This window comes from Athene noctua, chromosome 6 (assembly GCF_965140245.1).
Source record: "Athene noctua chromosome 6, bAthNoc1.hap1.1, whole genome shotgun sequence".
Taxonomy (NCBI): domain Eukaryota; kingdom Metazoa; phylum Chordata; class Aves; order Strigiformes; family Strigidae; genus Athene; species Athene noctua.
This window is the reverse complement of record NC_134042.1, coordinates 3,800,901-3,817,077: the sequence shown is the minus strand read 5'-3', so window position 1 is coordinate 3,817,077 and position 16,177 is coordinate 3,800,901.

Genomic DNA, 16,177 nt, shown 5'->3' with positions numbered 1-16,177 from the left:
ATTCAGTAATGTCTTTGAAGATGCACTCTACAAGCTCAGCAGACAGCAGCTTTGAGTGGTCTGATGTTGAACAGCATACTTTGAAAGGTCAGACCCTTTTCCTGGAGATACAAGGTGAAAAATGTGCACATGTTCTAATGACATCATAACATTCAGTGACATTGTCTCCAGTTACAGACAATAAATAGGAAGAATTATTTTATAGACATTTCTTATTACACAAACTATTCAAGTTCTTCTTAAAGACAAAGTATATTTTAACTGCAATGTTATTTCCGTTCTTTTGAGGTATTTTAGTAAGCAAGGCTATAATGTAATTATAGTATTGCAGATGTGTGCTGTCACTTCCAAGAATATAAAATTGCTAAAACCAAGTTTTAAAGCAAGATTTAATTTGGATTGAATGTTGAATTTAGAGTGACATTCTCACACTGATGATTTTCCAAATCCTACTTTCTTTTTATGTAAACAAAGCATTAAAATTACTAAATGGAACAGTCTCAGGAAAAAAAAAAAAAAAAAAAAAAAAGTATCGTATTTATCCAGTCATAAATATAAGTGATTTATCCTGTAAAGGAGTAAGACTTAGCAACACTTTGAGGTGATCTTTTCAGCACTACTTAATCCAAAGAATTTGAGTATAGGTACAGTTGTCATGTAAACATTAGAGAAATTTTCATCTGAAATGGTAAGTTAAATCAGCATGGGAACAGAGAGGACTTTCATTTCTCACCTCCAGACACATGCGTGGTTGTTCTCCCAGCCCAAACCCTCCATAACATATGGGAGATCCAATAAGGAGAAGGCAACAGGCCTCATGCTCACCTGTATCTTGATTTTAGCAAATAAATTTGACATCTGCACAAGTATTTGCATGGAAGGGAGAAGGAAAAAATGAAGATCTGCCTATACTGTTTCTCAGCAGGATAGTTTTACTTCTGCATTGCTGCCACTGAATGTCTCCAGGACATCACTCAGCTCTCTGCAACCCACTAAGCAGCCCCTGCTTGCTCTTGAAATCTCATCACAGGTCCCATGCTCCCCAGCCAAGTGCACTTTTCGTCAGAAGATGCTTACACAGGGTCCTGAAGCAATCAATTATTCTCTCATCCGTAGAAAAGCAGAAACACAGAACAGCGAGTCTGAGAAGTACAGGCCACCTTCTATGTCATGCCTTTGAACATAGAGCATCTACAGAGTCCTTTGCACTTCCAGAGGTGTGAAGAAGATATTTCCATCCACATCCATAAAAAAAATTCAAAAAGTTAAAAAAAACTCACCAAGTGTTTTAGTTCTATTACGTTATTCAATACAGAAAGTACAGTTCCTGGGCTACATCAGTGAGCACGGCACAGTGTGATATCCAGCATGATGTCACAACTGAACATTTCTTACATTAAAAGACATTAATTTTATTCTGAATTTACTGTGGTATTGCAGTGGGACCACTAACAGTGCAATTCTTCTTTTCACATTCTTAACAGCCATTTAAAAATCAGTTAATGATCTGCAACACTGGGATGATCCAGCAGAGGCTACAGTTGAGCTAAAAGAGCTGTGTGCTGGGCAAAGCTCAGCTCTCTACCAAAACCCCAGAATATTGGACACTCGTAACATTTACCCACATGCTCCTATTTAGCTTGGAAATATTTCTTCTTTCAGTTTGCAAGATCTTTACATGCTATGACTCAAACGTAGTAAAAGGAGATGAAATTTAATGATCCCTATTAAATTTTATAGGTAGGAAAACCTTTTCACATGGCTTTTCTCAAAACAGCTTTTCCTTAGACATAAAGCCGCACACATCTTTTAACGTAATTAACTTTTAGTCCAGTAAAGTTCCTCTGAACAACTGTAAATTGCAGGAGCTCAATCTTTACATAGTTGAGAGAAAGCTTGCAACACTGGCTAGACTTTTTTTCCAGCAGTTACACTTTTTCACCCATAGCACAAGAGTGCTCTCACCACACCACTTCTGAAAAGAGAATTTATAGGCAAGTGATGCTTAATAATTGTACCAGCACAAGAGGAGACTCTGCAATGCCTGTCACAGCAGGTCCGAGAACGTGGTTACTTGTATCTCACTATTTCTACAGTTGTAACAACATCACCAATGAGAAACTACAATTCTAAGGCTGAGACAATTCTTGGCATTTTGTATGTTTAAAAATGTTAGGAATAACAGTAGAACTTTTTTTGTCTACCCTTGAATTTTAATCACTTAAATACTGTTTGTGAAGTGTCCTACTGTTGGCATTTAATGATCTTTAAATCTTGAACAAACACAAGTTAAATGCAAATATTAAATTTCACTAATACCCTGGGTCTTCTGTTTTCAAGCCTCAGAGTACCCATTCATTATCCCTTTTGGTATTTCTATATAGATGTGGGAATAATTTTCACAAAAGGGAGATTAAAATTAGGTCACTTGACCCATACTTAAAAGCTCAAGACGATTCAAAATAACATGCAAAATCTGTGAGCTTTCAGTGTTTTTAAAATCAAATCATTTTAAAGAACTAATGATTAAAAGACTCTGTGACCTACTGCTCTGCTCTAGGAGTGGTTTCTTTCTGTCCCCTTTTTACAAAGAGAGAAATTATAAAGAATACAAAGCTGGGTTTTATATTTATAAAGCTGTTTCCTAGTGCAATCAATACTTTTGCATCCAAATGTATGTACTAAATCTGGCCCATCAGTGCTGCCTTGGAGGAAGAAAAGCCTCTAACTATAGATCTTTATTCTCCCCTAACCCTAATAGGCCCCAACCTTAAACCCTAACTGTAAACTTAATCCTAATCTTACTGTAACACTAAACCTAATAGCCCCTAACACTTATCTAAAATCAGCAGACCCTAACTCAAACACTAACAGACCCTAAACCTTGCCCTAACTCTAACTTTAATGAACCTGACCCTAGCCCTAATGGACCTAACACTAACGGTCTTAACTCTAACCCTAACAGGCACTAACCATAAGGCTAAACCAAACCCTAATGGCTCTAAAAATAACCCTTACCTTAACCCTTATTAACCTGAACCCTAACCCTAAGGGACGTAAAATTAACCTTTGCCATAACCCTAAATCTCACCCTAACACTAAATCTAATAGGCCCTAACCCTAAACCCAACCTTAATGCTGAACCAAATAGAGCCTAACAATAAACCAAAATCAGTATGGCCCTATCCCTAATCCAGACCTCTAACTCCCACCCTAACCCTGAGCATACTCCTTCAACCTAGCCAGAGCCTAAATTCAAAAGATAAAATCTCCTGTTTTCCCACAAAGAAGGTGCAGGTACTGAAATACGTTGCTGTCCCTCACCTTCCCTTAGCAGCCTATTCACAACTACACCAACACTGGTGCTCTGTGCTTGCTCTACCACCTAAACTTATTTCTCACCAGAGCCCAGCACCAAAACTGGTAGCCGCCACCTAGGCCTCCCACACAGAAGTGGCCAGTAATAAGGGCTGTTTGGAGCACTCAGTATTATTTTGCAGCCAGTTCACAGTCTTACTAGTACCAGAGCTCTGGGCTTCTTCTGACAGCTAACGATCTCCCTCACCTACTGCCAGAGGCAGAGCCCAGGTCCAAAAGAACAAACATCCAGCAAGCATTCCCAAGCAGAAGCAGGCAGAACTGAAAGATTTTTCTTGCTCTCAATTTTTATTGGCAGCTCCACCAACACCGAGGCTCTGCGTTTGCTCTACTACCTAACTTCCATTTTCACCTACCTTAATATTCACCAAGAATAACATTATGGATTGGCACTGCGAGGTGCCTACATTCACCAAAGGCACTTGGAGGCATCTGTAGCACAGTTGAAAGCTCCCTTCCACCTTTGAGCAGCAGCAAGGTGTACATGGATGCCCAACCCACCCTTCAGATTTCTCAGGGCTTTGCCTGAACACACCAAAAGGCTCTTGGAAGGCCGTGGTGCACATCAGAGGGCCATCATAGATCACTGGAGGTGGCTCACTGCTAGGGTTAGGTTTAGGGTTAGGTGTATGGTGAGGTTAGGCATTCAGTCAGATGGAGAACAGGACACTCTGAGGTCCTCTGATAGAAAAGAAAGGCACTCAGATGTTGTGGGTAACAGTGAATTGTAGAGGGGTCTCTTGACATCAATGCAAGAGCATCGCTCTCAAGACAATGCTTTAGTGAATGACACTCAGGGAAGATGGAATGCCCTGAAAGATACTTGGATGCTTTATCTTCCCTCAAAGGCCACCTGGTGTCTCTTGGACTGTTACTTGTCCCAGTAACAGCAATGAGGACCACCCTGGCAAGCACTGTAGGCATTCAGATGTCTCACTGACAGGTACACAGAGAAAGCTGAACCATCCTGGAGGTCACTCGCAGTACCCCAGACAGCATGCAAGAGTACTCAGTGGCCCCTGGATTTCACCAGAAAGCATGTCCTCAGCTCTCACAAGAGGTTGCCAAACAGACCTGAAGCCACTCAAAGGAGTCTGGATAGAACACAAAGCACCCTAGGAGGTGCACATAGAGCACAGAACAGCACCCAGAAAGTAATCAATGGCTCAGACACCAGTGAAACGCACTTGGGAGATCTCAGGCTAGATTAAAAGGTTACCATTGGACTCTAGACTGCTCTGAAAGGCTCCCAGGGAACCTGAACTGCACTGAAATGCACTCAGGGGGCTGCTGAATTGGAGAGAAAGGTGCTCAGGGGCTCCAACAACCCGTTACACCTTGAAGAGGGGGATCCAGATCTAGGTGGTCCATATGAGTTTTATATGTTTTTCCAGTGAGCCACTGAGACAAGATCAGTTATTACTTGGTTCTGGCATACTCTCCCTCTCTCCACTGAAGGTGAAGGAGGGCAGTGAGGGTGTAATTGGTCTATCCATTGCCCTAACATCCTTCTGTGATCTCTAATATTGCTTATATTTCCCCATCAGTTCTGTCTTTTGAGACTCCAGACAAGAATACACCTACAAACATGACCTTTCAGGTAACTTTTTTTCTTTTGTGGTGGTTTTTTTTTTTTTTTTTTTTTTCACAAAGCTTAATATCCTTTCTTCCCTTTCAGCTTGGTATTCTCCTAACTACCCTAATGCAAGAGTTTCATCACTGACCACTTTCACCTGGGCAGCTCCTAGGAGTGTTATCTTGTCCTCTTTAAGAGGAAAACATGCTCCAGCTTAACACGCTGGGTTGAATTGCCAAAGTAGATACGCTAAATCAGGTTTAGTGAGGAAAAGATTGTAAATAACCTGTTTAATCACCACTCCCCAATTTATCTCCAGGAGTCTGTTGGTCTCTTCTGGAGACAGCTGAAGTCCTGGGTAGCAGCCCCCGTCTCCTCCAGTGTGGGTACCTGAGATGTTTTGTCAATATTAGGGGTAGGTCCATGGCTGGTAGCTCCTCTGGACCTCTCCAAGAAAGCGGAATCATTGTGGGGGAAGCCTTTCTGTGTCTCACTGAGCTGCGTGGGGGAAGTATTTCTGTGATGACATGAGGCAGTGAGGGGGAAGCCTTTTCGTGTCCTGCTGAGGCAGCACGAGGCAGGGGTTTCTGTGAGGTACCGAGGTGGGAGAGGGGAAACCTTTCTGTGTCATAACGAGTCAGCACAGGGAAAGCCTTTCTGAGCCTTAACTGGCAGCATGCAGGAAGCCTCTCACTGTTGTAGGGAGGCAGCACAGGGGGAAGGGGCACTGCACTTGCTCTGCCACCTCACCCTCACCCTCACCTACCCCCTTGCCCCAGCCAGAGCCCAAGCCAAAACGGACACTCCCCACACCGAGGCCACACACAAGTGGCCAGGACTGGAAGCCGTTGATGCTCCTCACCTTCCCCTGGCAGCCCCTTCACAGCCCCACTAACACTGGGGCTCTGAGCTTGCAGAGGTCTGGTTTGGACCCCTCCCAGTACAGATGGGGCCCCATCCCACTAAAAATCGTATCCCCTTAGCATATCCCAGTACCCACTGCCCCCCCCAGTACAAACTGGAATCCCTGGATCCCTCCCAGTATAGACAGGGGCCCTGTCACATACAAACTGTATCCCTTGGCCCCATTTCTGTAAAGACTGGTCTCCATCCCAGTACAAACTGGATCCCCTGCCCCACTCTCACTGCAGACTAGGACCAGTCCCATTATAGAACGGGTCCTCTGATTGCCTCTCAGTATAGACAGGCACCATCCCAGTACAAATCAGAACCTCTTGTCCCACTCAGTACAAAGCGGATCCCCCTGGCCCCATCCCAGTACAAACTGGCAGCTGTAGCCCAAAGCCCCTGAGCCTGAGGATGGCAGGGAGCTCGTTGATGTTTTGTTTAGTGATAGGCCATCCTGCAAGGATCAGGGAGTTGGATTTGATGATCCTTAGGGGTCCTTTCCAACTTGAGATACTCTATGATGCCTCAATGTGTGTACAGGTAGGATACTGAAGATGTTTTACCTGCATCTAAACCCAAAACTCATGGATCCAGCTGCACCTACTGCATTCAATTTCTGATGCAGTTGGGAGCATCACCTCTGCTTAACGTTCTCTAATCCTTGTTATTATTACACCCTATAGTTAGTGACTTTTGACACGAATAAATGTGCCAGCCTGAGAAGGCTCACCTTTTTCCAGAGCTTCAGTGACCTTTACTCAGGTTTCAGCACACATTCTGGGAGACAAGCCAGGGCTTCTTTACTCTTTCCACATGCTCTGTTGACTACTCAGTAGTCAGCAGATAAGGCAAGGCTTCTTCTTTGTAATGTTATTTATTTATAATATAATTTGATTTATAATTAAAAAATTGTCACCATCGCAGCAATAATTATCCACCTTTATAATAATAATTATTCACCATTCATCAACCTTATTCATTCCTTTCTTCAATCCTTATTACACAAAACAAGATATCAAACACAAATACTAAAAAGTGCAGAAAACCCTGGACAGCCTTCAGCTTGTCCCAAGGCTAACTGTCACCTTTCTCTGCAAGCTCAATAACGCAATGTGCCATTAGACCAGTGCATGCTAAAGCAGCAGGAAAGGCTTAGTTTGGCCCACCCTAAGACACTTGCTTTACAGAAAACAAAACTGGTTGTCCAAGGAAGAAATTTCCCTCTAGTCTGTGGGAGTTTTTCTAATCTATTGATTGAATATGAGCCTGCTTTCAAACCCTTCCTCAAAGGATGTGCTTTGGGTGTATTTTTCATACACAGAGAAAGGAGAGACTGGATAATGCAAATGCTGATTTCCATGATTTAATGTGGACTGATGAGTTTTATTCCTTTACCTTTGTGGCTGGGCAGAGAGCTTTTGTTTTCTACCAATACCAATTCAAAGTATATGGTTTCTTTTTTCAAATTAAAGATAATTCAGTTAAGAGGGAGAGCCTGTTTGGAAGTTTTAGTAGTTTGGGGCTAGTTGATGGCTGGGTCCCTCAGGGGAAGGGGCTATTTCTGCCCCATGCCCTTGTCTTGGTGCTCATAGCTGGGAATGGGCTTTCCCAAATCCTGCTGGAAGGAGCCAGATGTGGACACCCTCGGCATGGCATCAGGGTGTGCTGCCAACCTGCCTTCAAAACAGCTCTTCCTGGCAGACATTGCCCAGAAGTTACTTTGAGTGTTTCTGTTCTCCTTCAGGAAGCACGATACACACCAGGCACACCCTGAGCTGTTCCTGTGCCAGGAGAAGACTTCAGGAACTGTTGGGGCTGATGGTGACAGTTCCCACCAGCTGTCCAGCCCACGAAGTTGCAGGTAAGGTGCCACAGAGGGGACACAGACTGGTTGTCACTTCTTTTGCAGGAAGAGAATTTAACAGCAGAAGGGATGCAAGGCAAGTGGGCCCATTAAGTCAAAAAGTGCATCAGACAGAGGTACAGTCACAATGAGAGCAGAGGGAAAAGAGGAGATGCAGGTGACATACCTGAAACAATGCTTCCAAGGTAACATCTGCCATGCAAACACAGAGACAGACAGAGCATTAGGAGGTCATGGAGTGGGTCAGAAAGATACCTGGGAGAGGGGAGAGCATAGAGCTGGAGCTGAGAAAGCTGGGGTGTGTGCAGTGAGGATGCTGTGCCTGAGCAGGTGATGGGGCAGGCATAGGCCCCTGGTTCTGCACCTACTTGTGATGTTAACTGCAGCTGAACAGCTGTTAGGGCAGGAGCACGCAGCTGGTCTGTGCAGGTGTGACATCACCTGTACACGCGTAAGTGTTAGGGCTGGAGCAGGAACCTTCTGTGTGCTGCTGCTTCTGGTTTTACAAGTGCCTGAGTGAAATGCTGGGGTTTCAACCCCCAGCTCCAAATTAAGGTTGACATATGGGTGATTCCCACAGCCCTTCCCAAAGGGGGGTGAGTTTGCCTTCAGGCTTCCCCCCAGGGTGGTGCCGGCCTGGCAGACAGAGCCGTTGGGTAAAGGAGCCCCAGGGATCTGCATTAAGTGAACAAAGGTCAGGTGTCCCACTGAGGGATAACAGCTGGGACCATTGCAGGAGGGGCAGTGTCTGTCTGTGAGGTGGGTGCCCTGTGCAGAGTTCCCTGTTGGGGAAGGACGTCCCGCCTCCCTGGGACTGGGCTCCAGTCAGGTCTGGCCTTTGTAAACGTGAGCTGTTTATTTAGAGATTAGAGATTCAGTATGTGGCTTCCTTGGTCTTATGTGTTTGGCTTGTTGACTTAGTTGTCTCCTGTCCCTTCTGTGGGAGACTGCATTTCACCATTTATTCCACCCATTGTTGGTCGTGAGGTGCCTTTCTTTCCCAAACTCACCTGATGAGTGGCAAGGTCCCCCTTCTCGGTTCAACCGGGCCATTGGAGGCTCTTGCTTTAAATCAGCCTGCAACAACCAGGCTGCGCTTAGAGAGCAGCAGAAAGGGGCCACTGGCCACCATCCCGCTGCACACCCATCCCTGCACCCCAGCACAGCCCGAGGGCAAAGACAGCTGCTCTCACCTCTGCCTGGCTCTCCACCAGCCTCTCCAGGGCCCTGGTGCTGAACGGCCTCCAATGGGCAAGAGAGAATCAGCAATGGCAGAAGGGGAGCAGTGATGCCTGTGCTGCTGGGCTGGAGGAGCAGTGCTGGGGACAGAGACACTCACAGCATGGTGGCAGCTCTGCTCCTTCTCCAGGAGTTGGAGTGATGGGACCAGGGTCACTCAGGGCTTCTTGTGTGAAGGGTCTGTTGGGTGTCCTGTGCAGCGGGAAGGGACAGGGAGAGAGCTGGGTGAGCCCCAAGCTGCCTCAGCACAGGAAGCTGGTCATCCATGGTGCTGTCACCACTGTGACCGTCCTCCCCATTCCTTCTCCCTCCCCCAGATTCCTGGGCTGAGCATGACCTCATATGGTACGGAGTGTCCCTGTGCTCAGCTGGGGTCAGCTCTCCCGGCAGCCCTGCGCCCTCCCAGCTTCTTGTGCTCGCGTGCAGATCCTGAGAAAATGAAAAATCCTTGACTTAGGACGAGCACTACTTAGCACTGACTACAGCATCAACATGTTATCAGCATCATTCTCATCCTAAACCCAAAATACAGCACTGGACCAGCTCCTGGGAAGAAAACTAGTTCTGTCCCAGCCAGAACCAGCACAGGCATCTGCCTCCTCTGCGCACTGCCAGGGCGGGTCTGGCTTCCCCTTCATGCGCCTGTTGGGGAGCTAAGGTGAGAGCTAGTTGAGGACAGCCACCCCCCATGGGCTTCCTCATCCTCAGACTGAAAAAATGCCACTTCCAGGCCCCAGTTACCTCAATGGCCTCCAGGGGAGTCCAACAGCCTGCAATGGTACTCAGTGGCCCTCAGAGGTCTCCGGCAGTCCTTGATGGTCCTCGCTGGGCTCCAGGGGACTCCTCCAGGCGCTATGGCACTGCCAGGCAGAAAATCTCAGTCCCTCTCCTCACCTCTTTGGGCCCAGGGCAGAGGAGATGGCCCCCGTCATGAGGGGAGGGGGTGGGGAAGCCAGGCTCATCTGCGGCTTGACATGCTGAACTTGCTGGGTGTTGGAGTGGCCGTTCCCCTCGGGGCTAGCACCACTCATTGGAGGGGGCTACTGGGAGGCCAGCTGAGATCCCCCCGGGGTCCTGCGGTGCTCTGGGCACCCGGCCATGGTGCTGCAGTGCCCCATCAGCCCCGCAGGAGATGGATCCACCTCATTCAGCTGCTCCTCTTTGCGAGGTGGATCCACCTCCATGGGCTCCTCCTGCTCTTGGGATGGATCCACCTCTATGGGCTCCTCCACATTTCGAGGTGGATCCACCTCCATGGGCTCATGGCCCCGCTGTGGCAGGTCAACCTTCATGGGTTTGACTGACCTGTCACAGCTGCTGCCCTCTTGCGTTTCTGGGGCTGAGGAGACATCTTCAGGGGTTCAAAGAACCTCTTTTCCCTTGCTCCACTGTCCATGGTCTCCTCTACGAATCACACACACGCTGCCACAAGCTCAACGTCCCACCGAGCCGTGGGCCAGCCGCAGGGGCTGTGTAACAGGCTGCTGCTGCTGTCAACAACGGATGCTGCTGGGATTGTCCCTGAGGCCCAGGTGGCCCCGTGCCGGGCACCATTTCCTTGCCAGAGAGCAGGGCCACCCCTCGGGCACCAGGACGGCCTCCAGCTCCCCTGCTGTGCCTGTAGCTCCAGTCCCCTCCTCAGGCCAGGCCTGGGGTCCCATCAACGGGCCAGTGGCCACAGTGTCCCAGCAGGGCCGGGGAATCTCCATCACCCTCCAACCACTCAGCTGCTGCGAGTGGCACTGTCCCCGCAGCCGACGGGAGCAGAGAGGGGCAGAGGGCAGCAGAGGGCCTGGCGGCCGGGAGGAGGCGGGGGGTGGGGGTTTGTGAGCAGGCGAGGGGCTACAGAGGTGGCTGCTGTGAGAAGCTTCTAGAAGGTCCCTGGCCTAAAGTCAGACCTGCCTCTGGCCAAGGCCGAGCCAATTAGTGATGGTGGCTGCGCCTTGGTGTTAAGATATTGAAGAAGGGGAACCTGAGAGGGGGAGGGGAGTGAGGGAAATACCTCTGCAAACACCTCGGTCAGAGCAGCTAAAGGAGGAGGGGTTGAGAGCAAGTCAGCATGACTTGCCATAGTTACACAAACAAGTGGACTAAAAGAGGGTTGTGCACGGGCCTCCTCTCCAGAGATGGAGACAGGTGTCAGAAGAGAAGTCCACACAGACCTCTAGTCAGAAGCAAACACCATGCGTTCCTGCAAATCCCCCCACAAAAGGCAGCCTGTCCTATCTGGGCACACTGGGCCTAACTGGCCACACAGGACCAGAGTAAGAACTCTAGTGCTGTTTCTGTGAGCGCCCAGACTGCTCCCAGCACAGCTCCCACAGCCACAGCGTGGGCCCCTGGCAGCCAGCGCTGTCGTAGCCACCACACGGGGACGCCGGTGGGGGGGTGTGAGCCAGAGACTGCGCCCAAGAGGCACCAGGGACGAGGGTATCCTGGGTAAGAGCAGCATCCGTGTGCTCCACATTCACACTGCAAACAGTAAAACTGCATTTATTCATTTTCATACTTAGAAATCTTGTTAAACTCACAGAGGTTTTATCTGTCTTACTGTCCCTGGAGCTAATAATACCCTATTCTGGACACTGACAAAGGCTCTAACAAGTTAAAGTGCTGTATCTCACTTTCTCTTGCATGAGATACAACCAATTTGATCTGCAGTAGTGTTATGAAAATGGGTTGGATCTGATCCACACGCTGCTGCTCATAGGAAAGCAAGAGATGCACAAGAACAGCAACCACAGGAATAAAAGAAAATGCCCATGCTTCATCTTATTTCTTTAAAACCAGAAAAAATATCCAACTTCAATATTTTTAATGCAGTGCAAAGAATCCTGACTGCACATTGGTTGGCTTGAACAATACAAAGAGGCTCACCATCTTTCCTCATTGTTAATCTCAGTCCATTGCATTTCCTGGCTCTCAGAAAATGTTGTCCCAGTACCAAAAGAGTTTCGCTGCCAACATCATGGGTAGATACAGATTTCTAAGAAAAAAGAGTATCTTTTATGATTTTCCTCTAATTAAGTGTAAATTATTTTCAGGAACTTCATATTCTTTCTCAAAATCTATATATTGTACTTAGTAAGGAGGTGTGACTCAGAAAATTTCATAGAAAAAAGGTCTCCAAGCTGAAAATGAGTAATCCTGTCCTTAGCATTGCTAAATGCTTCAGAACTGATGCCACGGGCAGTGATAACAGGCCTGCCTGGCATTCAGCCTGATTAAAATATTCTCACAGGTGGGGTCCTAATAAACTCATTGACTCCCTGCAGCCCTGGTATTACTAATCACGCAGTTTCCTATGTTGTCAATAACTGCAAAGGGACTGGAAGAAAGAGGGTTACTGGCTGAAATTCATCTCTCCCCCAGCTGGAAGAGATTCCTCAAATAGTGTAGAATGATCAAAATGTTCCTCGTCTCAGAAGGCTTCATTCAGCAGTGCCTCATCTGTCCATTCAGAGGAGCCAGTACCCGTGTTTTTCCCTGCTTCCTGCAGCTGGAAGATGCTCTTTTGCCAACCTCCGCAGAAGGCTTTTCCCTAGAAGGCACAACCTCTCTGTGTAATGAGGCCTTCAGTGTCAGAAGGATTTCAGAACTGTACCTGCTGCTCTCAACCCTCATTTGATATCCTAGTTCCCTCCTAACAAAAGAAACACCATGTTTTCTGCAGATGCTCCACCCCTCATCAAGAATCATGCAGAAAAGAACAGAATATTTTACTGCCAGTTCACCCTCCACTGATTACAAACCTCAAGGATGAAGAGGATGATGAAGATGACAATGAAGAGGAAGAGAACTGTAAACAAGTTTTTTCTTTCTTTTTCTACAAAGTAGCTGTTTTGATGTGAAAGCCAGATTTTTAGATGGTTTAGCTGTTTGCCAGATGTTTGGGGCCTCAGTCCAAGTTTAATCTCGAGATTCTGACATTTCAGCAGGGCAGCAGAACTGTGTTATGAACTAAATGAGCTTCACACAAAATTCTCAGAATTAACAGAAACAGTTTTTACACACATTTTTGAACTAAAGTATAAAAGACCAAGGTAAAAGTGAGAGGAAGACTGATAAGAAGGCTACTTTAACATTGCTTTCTGACCAAACAAACCTCACACCCAGTTGTTACCTAGATATGTTTTCTCTCTTTGTCTCAGGCATTTTTCCATTCTTGCATTTACCTGAACTTTGGTCATTCTTAGAACATCATCAGTTTGGGAGGAAAGCCCTTCAGACTTCTTTCTGTAGCACTGGGATCCAGCACTTATCTGGGTGGCACTTGTAACTGGGAATGTCCAAGTGTTTTTCTTCCTTGGAGCCTTTTCTGCATTGTGACTGTTTAGAACACGGGGATGAACCAGACATCTTCCAGGGTGCCTTTGAGCTGAAATGATTCTATCGTTCTGTGAGAAATACAGTCACACAGCTCTCTACCCTACTTTACTGAGTGTACCTTGCATAAACCTCAGGTGGTAATGATGTAATTTTTATTCTATTTAGAAATCTAATTTTTAATAATTTAAATTTATAATGGCTCTTGGGCCTCATTTTCCTCAACTGAGAGAATAATAGAAAAATCTAGAGTATTTGGTTTAGCTGAGAGTTAGAAAATGGAAAAAAACAGACAAGAAACATCTTTTTAAAATCAAAGACTGAGCGTGTTGAAAAAGTTTTCTCCTCTCTAACTTGACATGGCAGTTTCAATTTGTAGTACCTACTGCCTTGCAGCAACATGTTCTATGTGGTCTGCCTGAGGCAATTGAAAATTTTACTCAGAGGGATATTGTGTCCAGCTAGATAAGGCCTGGCTCCCTTATCTAGGAGTGCAGCGACAAGTTCTCAGGTGAACATCCTTTTTGCTTGACAGTGGAAATGAGGACTAGAGTTAGTTTCTTTGGGAAAATCCTGTAAGAACTCAAATGACCAAAATGGATGAGGTGACATTTCCATGCACAGGAGGTACAGGGGGTGCTGGGCCACAGTTGCAGGCCCATGCAGCGTTGCACAACTTGGGGTTCCCAGCATCTGAATGGTTGTAGGATTATCTACACTGTCCTCCTTCTCTTTTTAATGTGATCTCAGAAAAACAGCATCTGAAGAGATGGTTTATCAATCTGAGTGTCTTTCCAAATTGGGATCAGAAAGAACTGCCACCTTCTGATGCAATTTCACCCACCTCCCCACCCCAAAAAGCCACCCCAACAAGCCAAAGCCAGAAAAAAAATTTGCTAGCATCTTAACATGCCAATATGCCCAGCCCAGGATCTGGCTGAGTGAAAGGCCCAGCTCTTCAGAAAGACAGAGAACAGCAGGAGGAGAAGGATGTGGCCATGGGGGTGATACCTGGCTAGTCCTGGATTGTTGTGCAACCACAACCTCAGTACATTATCTCTTCCCTTTTCACTGGAGCTTCCTGCAGAGAAATTACAAATCCTGTTCTCTTAGTCATCAATTGCTCAGCCCAGAGAGTCTAAGAAATACCTCATCACTGTACAATAAATAAATGGGTCAAGGAGATATTGACACTTCCTGTGAGATGTTAACTACTTTTGACTGAAATCAGAGGAACAGACAGTGATCAGTGCTTTGTGTCATCAAATCCTTATTTAAGATTTCCTTTTCACAGCTTCAACAACTCTAAGATCCACAAAAACATTAAAAATACATGTGTATTTTCCAGATCACGTGTGCATCCCCTATTATATTCCTTAATCCTCTTCTGTCTGGTTGTCTCTGTCATTAGGGCCCCAAAGAGGAGTCAAAGGAAACGGAGGATATTCCACATTTCATGCAGTGGGGCCCTGAAGATTGTATTTCTGTGTATTCACATACTCACTCACTCAATGACAAATCCCCCACACTGGTTGAAACTAACACTACTGGAAAATAAGTCCTGAGATAAGGAGCCAAAGATCCGAGGCAGAGGGCTGCTGAAGGAGAGCTGGGCTTGCCCTGGCATTACGTGTGTACATACGTTGTCTGCCGCTGAACTGAAAGACCCAAGAAATGACTTGTTGCTTTCACCTTATACCTGTTAAAATATACTGTTTTTCCAGATGGTACTTCTCAAAGGTCATCAGACATCTCCTGTAGGTGAATCATATCAGATCTCAAACAGATTATCAGTGGGACTTCCTGTATTTTATTAAAAGTTTGCAAAGATTCCAGCCTGAGATCCAGCATTCCTGAACAAACTTATATGGCTAAATCTAAGCCATTAACTCCAAGCATCTTAGCAGCACCGATATTTTAATGAAGCTATTTATTAATTAAGGTAGCAAAATCCATCTCAAGTCAACACCCAAATGAGAAAAAAGTTGGTTGTTGTAAAATAAAAACTGATCAAAACTTCCCTAGGAATTGTAGAGATTGCTTAAAATAGAAGGATTTTGACAATTTCCTCCTAATGAAGACATTTGCTGATAAAAGCTCCCTTGTAAAGCAAGACATTATATGAATGTATAGTTTTATTTTTGAAAACAATTGAAATTATTTAACTGTCTCTGCAGTCACTAGGGGTCAGGGCAGTCCCAGGAATGGGCTCCACCACCGCCCCAGAGCGACCCTTCGGTAGTTGTGCTTTACTGCAGCTCTCCAGAGCCAAAGCCTCTCTGCAGTGTTCTGCAACGGCTTTAAATGAAGAGAAAAGGCTGCAGGAGGCTTGTTCTGCTTCCTCATGGTCAGCTCAGGGGAGAGGAACAACGACTTATATTAAAAATCGCTAAAGAGCTATTTTTTGTCTCTTAAAACACAATGATGACATCATTCTACTTCTCCCTCATCCTACATGTTCTCCAAAAGGCATTTCTGTTCCCTCCTGAGCTGGAGAGCTCTCATCATAGCTTCTCCTCAGGGAAGCAGTCTTTGAACAGACATGTTCCTAGACTGGGAGTCTCCTTTTGTTACTGATTTGTCATTAGTTAGAACTAACTATGTTTGATTTGAATAGGAATATAAAATTATAAGAAATATGTGAGTAGAAATTATATGTTTACATTTATTGTATTTTGCACATTTAACCAATAACCGACTGCTACTACGAAATCCCCTGTACAGCTCTGTAACAAGGCCAAAGGAATTGGTCAAAATCACCTAGTAAGAACCTTTAGAACTTTAGATAATAGGCTTAAGATTCAAGATAATTAGAGTACAATGTCTACTTATAGGAGTATTTTATGACCTAAAAGAATGCATAGAGATGTCAGAATCCAGAATTC